Raw genomic sequence first — 15,946 nt, 5'->3', positions numbered from 1 at the left:
AGGGCAACAAATAATAATAAGTAAGAAAAAAAAACATTTGAATTATTTGACTTAAGAAATCCCTCACAACAAACCTCCAAAAATATGTTTTTAAACAATCTCTTAAAGAAGGAAGTAATTATATTTTTTTCATAATTATTTTTAACCAATGAGTATCATGAAATCATAAATGAAAAGTATTTCAAAACACAATTTGTTAGAAAGAAGAATATATTTTTCTGAATAACAATTGCTTTATTGTGTTGTTTAAATAATCGGTTATCCAAAACAAGCCCGATATAATTAACGTTGCAAAAGTTAACTAAACATGAGCAGAGAAGGAAATAAATAAACCCAATTCGAAGTAAAAAAAAAGATGTAACTTAAAAAGATTCGAACATGAAGAATCTCTCTATCTACCGCTTCATTAAAGAAAAGAAAGCAACTACTGCGTGAAAGCTGAAAGTGCAGTTTATTTTAAGTTTTATTCGAAAAAGGCAGGATTGTTAGAGAAAAGGTAATGAACTCGCATGTGCCAATACTGCTTCGTTTGCACTAAGAATGAACGTGAATGGGCGGATGTAATGAAAAGAAATGAAATTCAAAAAAAAAGAAAAAAAAGGAATGAAATTCAAAGAATAAATTCAGATGGAATTTACTTTATTTTTCTTGAGGAAAAGGCAAGGGATTGTTTCGATTTCAACTTAACTTTGCTAAAGAAATTTTAAATTCAAATGAAAATTTAAATCAGAAAAATTTAATAAAATTCCTCGTTTTGGGAGGTAATATTTACTTAACCGTTATAGTTCTGGGGAGCCATTGCAGAAATTGTGCATGAATACAAATGAGAAAAATTATTTATGGAAATTTTTTGAGTTATTTATTCAAATTTTGAAAGCGTCGAACTAGAATAAAATAGTTTTTTTTCCATCAGTTTTTTTTTCTCACGAAACACGTGATATGCAACAAAAAAGCTGCATTAAATATAGTTTGATTGACTAACAAATTTTTTCACGTAATAGACTTTCTCAAAAAAATACTATTTTGATAAATTGGATATTTTTCCTGTTTTATAAATAATCTTTTCAGCTAGAATATAATTTAAATGAGTTATAGGTGCTTCCAAAGGGAATTATATTATTTCAAACATGAGTGAAAAATTATTATTATTAGAGAAAAAATAAATTAATTTGAACAATGTAATTTTTATAAGTATGAGTTTTATCTGTTGGAAAAGTAGAACTTTCACTTTTAACTGGTCATACTCTATAATACTCATTGCAATTAATTTGTTTTAAAACATTGAATTTAGATTTCATAGACATTATTTTTTTATTGCAAAATATAATTGAAATGTGAGTCATGCTTTTTTGACGTATATATTACATTTTAATTACAGAGTATAATCATATAAGTCTTCACGCACACTGTAAAAAAATACAGATCAAATTAAAGAAACAAAGTAATAGTACTCGGGGTGCATCAATTCCTGGGAGTGAGAAGTCCACTTTTGCGTAAAAATCATTTTTACCGTAATATATTTTATATCGAAATTTTTGCAGAAATGTTTATTTAATTTCAATGATACAGTGATTTTAAGGTGAGTGAAAAATTACGGAACATGAAATTTTTTTTCATGAAATTTCGCTGTTAAAATGGATTTTACGGAAAAAAGTACTAGCACCCTGAGAGCTGGTACTTTTTACCGTAATTCGTTTCGGAATATTTTATAACATAGAACATTCTTGAACTCACAGTTATCATACTTTTATAAACTAGAATCATGTTATAAATTTTCATTCTAACTTCTAACTGTCTTCCTAACTAATATTCTTCTTAAATACTTCTTCTCATTAAGAAAATGTTTAATTATCTTCATTAAAAGTAATAAGTATTCATACTATACTTGATCTCCATTATTTTAAAACAATAATGAGGTAAGAGAAAGTGCTATTTGGGGAGAAAAGGTCATGATAATTACAATTTTACATAATCGATGAACTTTTTCCATTTGAACTTTTCATTTTCTTGACATCAGTTGATTGCTTTTAGAGCGTAAATGGGAAAAGAAATGCAATCTCTTCTTCGTAATAGCAGCTATTATATTTCTTTGAATTTTTTACTCATTTCCCATTTTCGAGATATTGATTTTCTAATTATAGGGTCATTGTGTTACAAATGAAAAGAGAGGAAAAAATAAATGAGTCGAACTGATGAAAAATATTCCAGACTTCATTTGCAAATTTATTCGAGTGAAAATAATAAATAACACACTATTTATTCTTCAAATAATCACAGCTTAATTTTTCATCCATGGCTCATGGTTCAAAACTTAATACACAAAATCACAAAATATTTTTATTATATGTTTGTTTAATTTCTTAAAAACTATAAACTGAAATAAGTAATATATATATATATATATATATATATATATATATATATATATATATATATAGTATTAATATATATATATATATATATATATATATATATATATATATATATATATATATATATATATATATATATATATATATATATATATATATATATATATATATATATATATATATATATACTTAGAATCTATGATAAATTGAAATAAAAAGATCTGACATAAATACTTTTCTAGCAACAGATCAAAATTGCAGCTGTATTATAATGATTTACTTTTAGGGAATGAGGTCAGGATAGCATGGCTGGCAGGGCGCTGGACTCACGTTCGTGAGAACACGAGTTCGAATCTAGCCTGCCGAAGAATCCCCGTGTAGTAAATGGTAACTGATGCACGTTAAATCTTTTGAGTCACAAAGTCCTCCGCATTCCCAAAACAAATTATGCCTTTGGGGGTATTGAATTGGAGATTCATCATTCTCTGTTTCAGGTCAAAATTATGATCAGCGCATGAATGAATGGATCTATGAATGGGTCTGCCCTATAAGCGGGAGTGACGTGTGGTAGAATTTGAATTCTGGGCCATAGATGGCACCACTGGAACGCAAGAACAACCGCACTCTTTGCCTTAATGGCCTACGACAACAACGGTAACAACTTTTAGGGAATGTATTGAAATTGTACACACTCTCAGAAAAAAAATTGTTCTACGTTGAACCATAATATTAATTCTTTGTTCCGCAATGAAATGCAAATTTGCAGCAACATTAATTATATATTAAATTTAACTATAAGAGTAAAACTTTAAATTTAACCATGTTTCAATTCAAGTTTAACCATAATTATCGTGTAATTAAGCTTAAAAAGAATATCAAACTACTTAAAACATTACTAATGTTGCTAAACGTTTGACTGATATTAGCGTTCAACTTAATCCAACATATCTAAGCAAGTAGTTGGCGATTTTTTTTTATTTAACTCCATTTTGTCATATTGGCATGGATAATTCATTTTCTTAATGATTTAAGACACATAAAGGGAAATGGAGATTTCTTACACTTTACTTAAAGTAAAAAACTAGGCAAATCAGTCGTGACAAATCAGATAAGAACATTTTCAAAAGAGAAATATTTTTGGTTATTTAAAAATTCTTTAGTCCAATCTTTAGTTTTTTTTTATAATCAATCAAAAATTATTATATCAAAATATCACATAATTTTTAACGAGATGCAAACTACATAGTTAGGTCTATGTAGAAATCTCTAATGGTACTCTGCTTGTAGCTTTCTTATTGGTGCTCACTTAAAGTTATTTTGAATGATTTATTGTAAAATAGTAAAATAGTTCTCTAGGGTGTAGGGACTGCATTTTACAGTAGTAATTATAGTTCACTCTCTTTAAAAATGTTCACCACTCGATGATGATTCAGTCACAAGCAAAAATTATCCTAGTTTTTTTACGTAAAAATCAATTAAAGCCTTTGAATCTGTAATAATGTAATGTTATAAAATATACGTCAACCTAAAATATTTCCTCATGAAATAAGTAACATTTAATGGAAAAATTTTATGTTTGTTGTTCTCGGTCACCAATGTAAAAGAAGCGCAAGAGCTTTGCTTCTAGCTAAGATCAATCCTGACACCTTTATGTCCGCAGTCTCATACTTTAAAAACCAAGTAAAAGGGTTTAAACCCCTAAATTAAGTTAGATAGATTTATACGGTGATTACCACAATTGGAATTTGTTTAAAACTCAACTAATAACAAAAGGAATTTGGTTTGATCAGACTAAATGTCAAGTCCAGTTTAGGTTTTGAAATAATTTTCATTTATTATTATTGCAAATATGAAAAAAAAAATAATTTTGTCAATTTATATTTTGTTGTAATACTTTCATCATACATTAGTGTAAGAGTAACATTTGTAAAAAAAAAAATAGAAAAAAGTAAATTAATTAAAATATATTTTATTGTAGTGTATTTTATATATATATATATATATATATATATATATATATATATATATATATATAACTCGGACATCTATGAAAAAAGCGCTAAGGGTACAATAATTTTATTTTAAAAGCCCAGATGAAGGGTATATTTTCTTCTCAGTGTACTTTTATCTATATAATTACAAAGACAGTGCATGAAAGATTTTTCATTTGGAAATTATTAATTAGTTTTTTTTTTGTTATTAAGAAAGGAAAAACATTGAAATTAATCAAATGGTCCATGGTAAAAGCAAAATAAATAGGTAATTAAGTTTCGATCCATGAAATAATAAAATGCTTTTAATGGATTACCCTGCCAGCATCCTTCTTTATGACTTTATGTGCTAGTTATATTTTTGCTACAAATTATTTTTTCTAAAAGCGTAAGGCAATATCAAAAGGTTTTCTTGTTATCCCATTTTTTATTCATTAAATTTTCATTTGTGATTATTCTGCAAGATGAAATATTTATTTCAGATTAATAAATTTTTGATATTTAAAATTCTTTAATTTTGTGAAGAGTGAAATCAATGATGATTTAACATTAGCATTAGAGAAATTGTTGATATTCTAAGAACGAAAATCGTTTTTAAAAGGCGAAAAATACATTATGGGTGATTTATAAAGAGGTAAACATTTTCGCTGCACTATGAATCAATGTATGTTCAAATAATAATTGAAACTACATCCAAACTAAACCAGATGTTTTATGTGTGACCTTTTAGTCACACGACATACATTCAGCCGGTAATCCATTTCCACTGAAATGGATATTAAGGTATCTGAATCAAATCCATTCTATAAAATACGCCGTATCTGAATAAAACAAGACAATATCGAAAGAAATCACGAGTTTCTAGGGCGGGACTTCTGCGTGGTCATTACATAAGTCTCATAATCCCTGGCTCCTACGATCCATCGTTGAAAGAGACATTTATGAAGGCAATCTCGCACATAGGTCAACCAGCTTGGTGATGTACCATTCAATTGTAGAATGAAGTTGACAATATCGTCCTGCAACTGCAGCATCAACAGAGAATTAACATATCCAAAAAAAGTGATTTCAGTGACAGTTTTTTCTTGAAAAAAGAAGGCGAACACTTTCCTTCTGGTCACTGCACCGAGCAAATTTTTCTTAGGTAAATCTCGCCAGTATTGCTCTAATAAGTTAGAATTCTCTGTTCCCCAAAAGCTAACATTTTGCTTACTTACCTTCGAATTAAAGTAGAATATTAAGACATCAATAAAAAGTATGCAGAGTTGATCACTATTGATGAAATTCTTAGATTATGGAAGCAAAATGAAAAAGTTTCTAGTACTTCCTAATTGGTCTAACTCATTTTAGACTTTCTGCGATGAGCCTAAAAGTACATTTGCAATGGGAAAAAAAGCATAATTTCTTATTTAGTTAGATTACGTCTTATTCTAAGGCTCTTTTTTTTAATAGCCGTCTTTGAACAGCAGACCCAATTCTAGGTTCACGACTACCACTGTTCAACTCCGTATCCTTGTAATTTTAATCTCAATCCAGAACACAAGAGAGCTCCTGGATTAGTACCTCCAGAGATGTTGATTTGTCATGGGAACTTGGAGGACTTTGTGACCCCGCCAGATTTAACGTGTATCAATCACCATTTACTACATGGAGAGTCTTCGGCCGGTGGGGATCGAACCATGACCCCTTGGACATGGGCCCAGTGCCTTACCAACCAGGCTATGCCGGCCCCTTATTTTAAGGCTTTGGCATAATAAAAAGCTAATTTCATTACGCCAAAAAATAAGGCAGAAAAACAGTCGTAGATATTTAATTAGCTTAGATGCATAAGCGCTGATTCACTTGGAGAAAAATATCAAACTATTTAAAAAATATTGGAGATTTATCCGAGTAGAATTATCAAAGAAAGGTCATGTAGAATGACGGTGATATTGTAAAGAACCGGATTTTCTCCAAGATTGGTAGACCATCATTTAAATAACTTTAGTTTTTTGAATTATGTCGTAGATATTCTTTTTTTTTTACATTTTATCTACATGATATATCTTTATAGATTAATCGTTTCTTACATTATCTATTGAAAAAGTTTTCTTCTCTTTATCAGTAATCAATCTACCTTATCGACACGTTTCAACTCTAAGAATTAATTTTTCCATGCAACAAAAAATTTCTTTGCTTCCTTCCTTTTTTATATTGTTTACCCTTATCAGGTAATCATCATTCCTTTATCACATTGAACAGAATTAATAATTACAAACAATAACAAGGATCAATGTCATATCAAACTAAAAGATTCAAATGGAATTAATGTATATTTTTTCAATACGCTCATCTTAAATAGTAAAAGACAATGAAAGTAACTGTGATAAATGTAATATGCTAAGTATTATCTCATATACATTTAATATCTTTTATTGTCAGGAGAAGATTTTAAAATAGCATAAATAAATATCAAACAATTTTAAATAGAAAGATATATTACCACATGTAATGATCAAAAATCTTCCCCATAACTTTCAAAATGTTTGACAAAGTTTTTAAAATTGAATAAATAAACAATTTGCGTTTGTAAATAAGGAAAATAAAGCAAATTTTCGCTTCCGTTTTTGATCTTGAAGCTTTAAAAAATATGGGTATTAGGAAATAATAAAAAAAAAACGCTGACATACTTGTGTATTTTTTCCCATCCATCATTTTATCAATTTATTTGTCTTCATTTTTTTCTATATAAAAATAACTTTCACTTCAGAACAATAGAGAAAACAAGATTTTAGACAAGAAAATGCTCTTTTTCAAAATTTAAAGAAAGCAAGAGTGAAAGTTTTGTTTGACAAGCCAAACCACTTTGAGGAAAGTAAAGAAAATGGAGCCATGAGACAAGAGAAGGCTCAAAAGCTATAAACTTTATACATCGAGGGACAAGGGAATCATCAGTTCGAAGCCACAATCTTTTTAGAGAGAAATCCTTTGAAACTTTCCATTTATCTTTGTCGAGATTCTTTTTCTGAGGTTTAAACTTTTCTGAGAAATTTTGTGCTTCAGTGGCAATATAAGAAAAATCAAAATAACCTGTGATTTCTAATCCTTAATGTTTCTAACTAATATTACATAGAGAAAACATTCTGGTTAAAATACCGTATTGCATGGTAATGACATTTCTGGAAAAATATACTCTAATTCTGGTAAAGAAGAATCAAAATATATTGTATTTAAATCGGTTATTTGGTAATTTTAGTCTGATAATTGGATAACTTTTTTTCTATTGTGTTACTAAACTCGTTTTCATGCATGAAAGAGATAAATTTGCAAACAAAATTTTGACTTATTTCCCACATACATTAGTATTTTTCGAAACAATAGTCTCCAAATTTTTCTTCAATTTCATAAAATTAAAACATTTTTATTAATATTTTCTTCCTTGGAATTTAAAAATAGATAATCATTTATTATATGGAAAAGGGGAAAAATGGTAAAATTACCGTACCGTATGTCAATAATGTTTCTGGTAAAAAAAACTATGTTTCTTGTAATAAAACATACACGGTACTTAAACCATTTATTTTGTGATTTTTTCGTTTACATGGTAACGGTTTTGCAGAATTTGCGGTTTTCAGAATTATAGTTCTTATTACCAAACATTTAGTAAAATAAACGAGACTAAAAAATAAATTTAACCGAATAAATGGTTCTTATGTGATTTTCTAACGTTGCACGAAACAATTACCAAATTTTACCACATTTATCAAATTTTATTACGTATTGCATAGTAAAATTACATAGTCAATTCATGGCATAAAATACTTACGCATTGTGAAATTCATTTTCACATCATCTGTAAAATTCATTTTCAGAATAAAATATTATAGTTTTTACAGTAATATTTATTTAATTAGAGAAATTCAATGATTTTACTGTAACTATTACAAAAAATTAATAGTAAATAAAAATTTTTATTTCGCAAAATTTTCTAGAAAAATAGATTTTATGGTTTATACTGGCATCTCCGGTACTTTTTACCGTAATTTAATAAGCAATTTTTGCAGTGCACAAAACTATATTATTGACAATTTTACCAAAACCACTGATAAAGCACTTAAAAAAAATACCTAGCTTTTTGGTGTCTCCATTGAGCTCAGAAATCCGATAAATTTTAACATATTCTGGCTGTTTCAACATTAAATTTTTCTCTCGCTGTAGAAATATGCCTCATATTTTAAACAACTAAAATCAGTTCCAGCCAAATTCTGTTTAAAAGGATGATTTCCCTGGAACCAGCTTTATTTCTTTTAGTCGAGTTTCTTTTTTAAGAGTTTAAACATTTCCTAGATAATATGAGTTGCATTATGAATTTTATAAGAATAAAAATTATGCACAATCCCTTATGGTTTCAACAACGGATTTTCAAAAAATGTACATAATACTCCGAATTTTAATTAAAAAATAAAGAATGGCAATAAGAGGCATTAAGAAGATGAAAACTTACCAAAGGTAAATAGTATGGATTAGCTAGACTCTTAGAAAAATTCTCTGAAAGATGAATAGAAATATAATTCAAACGATAGTACCGGGATAGTTTTGTTTCAATTAATATTACTTTATGTTGAGTCATATTTCTCTTCAGGTTTAAACTTAACACAGGGACAGAAGATCTAATTTATTCAAAAGCACTGATTAACTCGGCACCACATAACACTCGCAGCAAATTTTAACGATTTTATGGTAAAATATGCTAAGGTTAATATAACGCAGTGATCCCCAATCTTTTCCTCGCCGCGGACCGGTCATTGTTTGGTAATTGCTGCTGAGGAAGGGAGAAGGGGAGGCTGTTTGTTTATATTTTAGATTATTTTGATTTAATAATTTTAATTTAATTGTATTTAAACCTGCCTTCAGAATAAAACCTATTTGCATGTACGGTATTGGTGCTGATTTAATTGACGCCTATAAGTTTCCGGTTAACCTATGGGCTATGGAAAGTCGTGCTAAAGTCGTGTAGTAAAATTTATATAATTTAATGTTTCGTAAGTGGCCTGTTACCATTTGATCCACGAAGCGGTACCGGCCCGCAGTCCTGGGGATGGATCGAGACAACAATGTTAACGTCCTTGACGCATTTTCAGAACATTATGTCTAGCATATTCCAAAATTCTCCACCCAATGAGGTGGCCTGGGTTCGAAGTCCAGAGATGGCTGGCAGATATGAATTCAGCTCCCCACTCACAACCGAGCACAGTGTTGACGTAAAATATCTTCAGTGGTAGACAAATCATGGGTTAGAATCCCTTGCTTGCAGCTAGGTTCGCCGTGATAAATTTTCGTGGTTTTCCTTTCCATATGACAATGCGGGTTAGTTCCATCAAAAAATCCTCAACAAAGGCAAATTTCTTCGACACTTGATACATGTGTTCTCTTGTATTCAGGATTGGGTTAAAAATTTCAAGGCTACGGAGTTAAACATTGGTAGTCGTAAACACGTTATGAAGCAAAATAAAAACATATCTGAAATACATAAACTGTAAATTATTTTAGACGGTATTTTAATACAGGAAAAATATTAATAATTACTAAAACATTTTTATTTAAATAATCGTAATAAATGCCATCTTAATTTTAAAAAAATTTAAAAAAAGTGTTTTGTATACTAAAAGTCCTTCAACATTATAATTTCTCCAAACAAGAAGTAGTACGCAAAAGAAATTATCGAAAACAACTTTATTTAACATAAAATACAAACTGATGTTAAAATTCTTCCAAGGCATTCCTTCCTTTAAGGAAGAAATTCGGATCCCGAAGCTTGGAGTGCTCTGCATATATGGGAAAAGTCAATTAATAAATGTGAGAGATCATTCTTTCAGTTGAAGTCGGGTGGCTTTTGTTTGAGATTTTACATAAAGAGGAAAGATATCCTTTGTTCATATATCGCAATTCTCGGTCTGCCACTCTTGAAAAATGCTTTATGTCAGATATGAGTTACGGCAACACAAAAGGGGGTCATATGATATGGATATTATAAATGACGTACTTCACCAAAGTTGCTCAAGAATTTGAGTTCATTGTTTTTGATCTTTTTTTAAGAATGTGATAAGAGGGTGATATGGTGAGGTATTAGAACTCCTTTGTTTCGCATCCCATTCTAGATTATTAAAATTTCAATATTGTACTAGAGATAATTGTTTTGTGATTTTTAAATTGTTGAATTAGTTTTGTTCGGTTTCTGCATAACGAAGATTGTGTTGGTGTACGAATATTGATTAAAACTAATTAGTTTTTGAGATGAGGAAGAGGTCTAAAATACAAATAACTAGATATCTTTGTTTTGGTGAATTTGCATGGAAATTTTAATAGAAGTAAGCAAAAGTATGGATCATAGCTATTTCATTGCTCAAATTGTTTTATTTTAATCAGAAAAAGCAAATGTAGGGCAAATAGTAACTATTTTATTCATATTTAACTTTTCATTAATTAATTTATTTACAATTTTTTTTAATGGAGGATAGTTGTAGACCTGAATGAAAGATCATTTAAGGAAATCTGATTTAGTGGGAAATTATGCTTTGCTTTTTTTTTTTCTTACCCTAATGATTTCACTTAAAAACTACCTCAGTAATCCGAAATTTAGTTAAACAATAAATATGTTTTGAAATAATGTACATATTTTTATAAGTCAATTTAAAGTTATCTTTGTGTTGGTAAATTTATGTGAAATTTACATAAATATGTATCTTATTTTTTTATTATTTTTATTTGAACTGTGCTTTAATATGTTAGTATTTTGCAATGTACTGATTGAAGAAAGGTCCATTAAAGGAAAATGATTTAGTGAATAATTATGCTTTATTTTAATTCTTTATCATCATACTTCCAATTTAAAAAAATATCTCAGTAATCAAAAATTAATTTAAATTATAGAACTGTTTTGAAATAATATACATGTCTGAAATATTAAATAATTCGAATTTATCTATGTACCTGTAAATTTATGTGTACCTGTAATTACCTATGTATCAAAAATTTTTTATTTGTACTATAACTTTATCATTACTTATTTTTCCCCTTTTAGACCATCTTCTAGTACGATCGACTAATAGAGAAAATAAAAGCAAACATTGTCTAATTATCTTTTTCTTCTTTTTTGGCGAATAATTGTAGAGTTAGGGGAATGAAGATTCAAAGTGACATGTGAGTGAATGTGAGTTAATAAATAACTATGCTTTGACTTTATTTGTTTTCTTTAAGTTTCTAATTAACGAATCCTATGTCGGTAATAAGAAATTGCTTAAAAGTAATTAGTTTTGATTCTTCGAAAAGTCTAAAATATAAATAAATTTGGAGATATCTTTGTTATGACAAATTTATGTGGAGAAATTTAAAGTGATAAAAATATGTATTACAGATATTGTATTGTATTTATTTATACTGTGATTTCAGTACCCTGTTAATTTTACCCATTGCAATTCCTTCTCCAGAATCTCTACTCCAAGTTAACTCTTGTGCGGTGTACTGAAAGAGAAAATGCGAAGCAGGTGGTGGTTAATTCTTCTTAATAAATAATAATTAGTATTATTTAATTACAATAATTATAATTTAAAGTTTTGAAATTCTAGTTTATCTACTCTAGAAAATAATTATGTTTTGTTTTTAATTACTATTCCCAAGCTTCCAATGTGCGAAATCTACAAGCCATAAGTCTTATTTAATCTTTCCACGGTATAGAGTTTGTACTTTTGATTTTACTTTACTGTCAAACTTATTCCGCAGCTTTTATATTTACTTTACCGCCAACGACTTTATTTTTAAAGTTTATCCACCGTCTTTCAGTTGGAAGCGCCTTCTAACCTTTTCCATTTCACAAATACTCAAAGATAGTTATTTAGTTTCTTGATTAACTGGGATAACAATAATTTATAACATCTTAATTTAATGACAAAAAAAAATTCAATAAAGCAAAATGGTAAAACTTTTGTTGTAAATAAGAATTAAGTATGATCAACAAGAAAGTTCTGCTTTTTTTCTGAAATGTCGTTTAGAACACTGTTAGAACCTTCTAGCACTAACATCTTTAGTCAACAGTTCCTTCAAAGTTAAAGGAAAGTAAAAAAGGATAGTAATTAGGTTGCTGATTATTTATTTCCCCACAACATTATTGCTCGATCTTAAATTTGATAACAATAATATGCCTTACGTATTTATTCCTTTTCACATTAGAAAATACTTATAAATAAGTCGTTTCTTCTTTAAATAAAATTATCTAAAAATCAAAATCTTTCAAACTAGTGTGGATTTTTATGCTTTTATGCTTTCATTTATGCTTATTTTTTAGAACATCTGTTGCGTTTGGCCAAAGTACTCAATCATTTATCTAATGACTCAGGTTCTAATGGGGGAAACAGTTGGTTTTAATGACTCAACAGTTTCACCGAATAATTTATATCCATGCAGTTAAAAATGTCTGGAAATGATAAAAAAATAAATGTGACTAGGCATAAAAATTTTTCGAATATTCAAGATACTTTGAAATTTAGCTACTATCTTTTGCAGTCTTAGAATTATGGGTTTAAAATTATTTGGAAGAAATTTGTGAGCTATCAAAACAATAACAGAATTTAGAACATTTTTGAATAAAAGTAACAAGAACAAAAGCAGAAACCAGAAAAACAGCTAAGTTTTCTACTTAACAATCTAAAAAGGTTAATAGTTTACAAATGCAATTTCGATAGTTATGAAAACAATTAAAAGATTTTATTAAATAATTAAAGGTAATAATCTTCTATAATTTTTAAAAAAGTGTTCAATGTAACGACAGGTGCAGTATTTTGAGATGAATTATCATGTTTATACCAACCATTCTTTAACAAATAACTGTCAAGTTTAAAAATTCGTTTTTTAAATAATAAGTTTATATGGACTTAAGGTTACAAAAAATAATTAGTTTCAAAGCGAGAAATTTTTTTTCAATATCCGAAAAATTTTCTTTTAATCAATAAAATATTGATGATATGATTTTTTGACCACGACACTCGAAAATTGCAATAAAATTAAAACTAAAATTTCGAGAAAAGAAGAAATAGGTGGTATTCTATTATTATTATCATCTATCTATCTATCTATAATTATTATTATTATCATCTATCTATCTATCTATTATTATTATTATTATCATTCTATCAATTATTATTATTATTATCATTCTATCAATTATTATTATTATTATTATTCTATCAATTATTATTATTATTATCATTCTATTAATATTGTTATTATTATCATTCTATTATCATTGCTATTAGTATGGAAGTTTTGCAAGAAATAGGTGGTATTTTTCTTCTCTGGTCTTTTCTTCTTAGTATGAAAAGCTTGTAATATATCGAGTTTACTGCTATAAACTCATTGTTTAGTGCAATTCAAGCTGATAGAAATTGTCTTTTAGTTTAATTTTTTTTGCATATTTTACTCTTACTTCATTGATGAGGCATAGTAATTTTTAGTAACTCGGAAATTTCAGTTCCTTTTTTTTTCTTTTTTGTTTTGCAAAGAATTTTGCTCTAAGTGTATTTTTAATCCAAAAGTTTCTTCTATCAAATGCTATGAAATTTAATTACATTTTTTATGCATTTTGTGCTAGAGAAAATTAATCATTTATTAAATGGGAGCTGGCCCAGTGTATCTATGGAGACCAATTCTCTTTTCAAAATATAGCAGCATGGGGATTAAAGAAGTGATAATAACACATAAATTAAGAATTTTGATTGCTCTCTTTTCTATTCAGGGAGTTAAGCTATTTCAGACAAATACGTAACCCACTACCGAGTGATGTTTTTTTCTCAGCAGATGTCACTTATGATGTTGCAGATTGAATAGAAGTGTATTTTGATTTTTTAAACTGCAAATGTATTTCAGAGAGTCACAGAGAGAAAGTATAATTACTTACCTTCACTTATAACCTTGCTTCTTTGATGTTAACGTTAAAACAAAAGACATTTATGCAGAAATTTAGATATTTTTAAAACAAAACCTATGCTACTACCTTTTAATATAAATATATCAATTCAAATTCAAATATAAAAGCCCCCAACCAAGCCAGGAGAGTCAATGTGAAACCAGGAAAGGGTAATTTCGTGAAGGCGAATATAAGGAAAAAGCCACAATGCTGTGATCCTGTGTACGATTTTTACGCCATCCGTCTAATTTGTTTCTAAAATACCAATGTCATACAATCAGATCAATGATACGAAATTAAGTATAATGCAGCAAAGTAGTGAGTCCGTGAAGGTGGAAAACAGTGAGGAATCTCGAAGTGGTGAGTTAGAGTAGATGAGCCAATTGGTCACTGCAGGAGGCTAAATAAAGTACTGTTGGCTTAAAACTCTGTTTATCATGATACTATAAACGTTTTCATAAGACTTTATCATTATCATCGTGAAGTGAACGAGCATAAGTGATTATTAAGAACATTTTTACCTTATGAAAATGTTCCTAAATAATGTTTTAAATTCTCCTGAAGTTCCTTAAAATTAAATTTTTTAAAAAAAACCCAAATAATTTTGAAGCGTGTTGTATCGTATTTTATAATTTAAAATAACTAATAAATATATCTACTTTTCCATTACTTGACTATAGCAAAATATAACCAATAATAATGGTTTAGCATAGCAACCAGCTTCAACCATTACATAGAGGGTATAACCATAACCTAACGACAGCAGAATTTTTGTAACTATCCATTCTAACATATTGAGGCAACAAAATGTAACAATTAAGTTAGTGATCTAGTTTAGAATTGGTTTGAGATAATTTTACATTATTTAATTTGAAATATAAGATCGCTGAAAAAAAAAAATTCTAGCAAAATTTAAGGAATTTTTTTTTTTTTTTTTGTTTGAGTCGGGCTTCCGATTAACTCGATCAGCGTTAATCCCATTTAGGCCAGAACCACAATTTCTGCAGAATTTATTTGTTGAGTTGGATCTAATAGGAAAAGAAGCGAAAAAAGAGAAAAAATGTCAAAAACGCTTCAGTGACTTGAAATGTGATAAATTTCTAACTGGAGCAAAAGTAACACGCGAGAGGAACCGCAGAATGTATCGAAAGTCCTCCCATGATATAGTACATTAATCTTCCAGGAAAGTATTAAACTGCTTACGGAAATTTTGGAAAAGCATTATTTATAAAATAGAAGTAATTCGAAGTAAAATTCGATCTAGTGAAGATTTATTGTAATTAAGATATTAAATAGTACCCGTATAAATCAATATTTGAATTAATGTGATACTGATAAAGACTTGGTTTTTTAATAAGCTTAATGAGTAAAAAAGTTTAATCGTGGTCATGAACCATGCTTCAAAGCACGATTTAAGTAAATAAAAATGAAAAAGAATGTTAATCGCAGTGTTACTTTTTTCCCAGTTGTTAATCTAATTGTTTGTTGTTTTTCAATTTCTTTTTTATGTTATAGTTCCTCCTCATTAGTTCAAGACTAATTTTATAATTTTTGCAGTGCAATCAGAGGAATTATAACGACACATTTTTCATGCTAAAAGATATTTTATATACAGCTATATACTTGCTGAAAGACATTTTATAAAA

Source organism: Parasteatoda tepidariorum, chromosome 10 (genome assembly GCF_982258835.1).
Source record: "Parasteatoda tepidariorum strain Cologne lab strain chromosome 10, Ptep-v5.0, whole genome shotgun sequence".
NCBI lineage: Eukaryota > Metazoa > Arthropoda > Arachnida > Araneae > Theridiidae > Parasteatoda > Parasteatoda tepidariorum.
Note: the sequence above shows the minus strand (reverse complement) of the source record.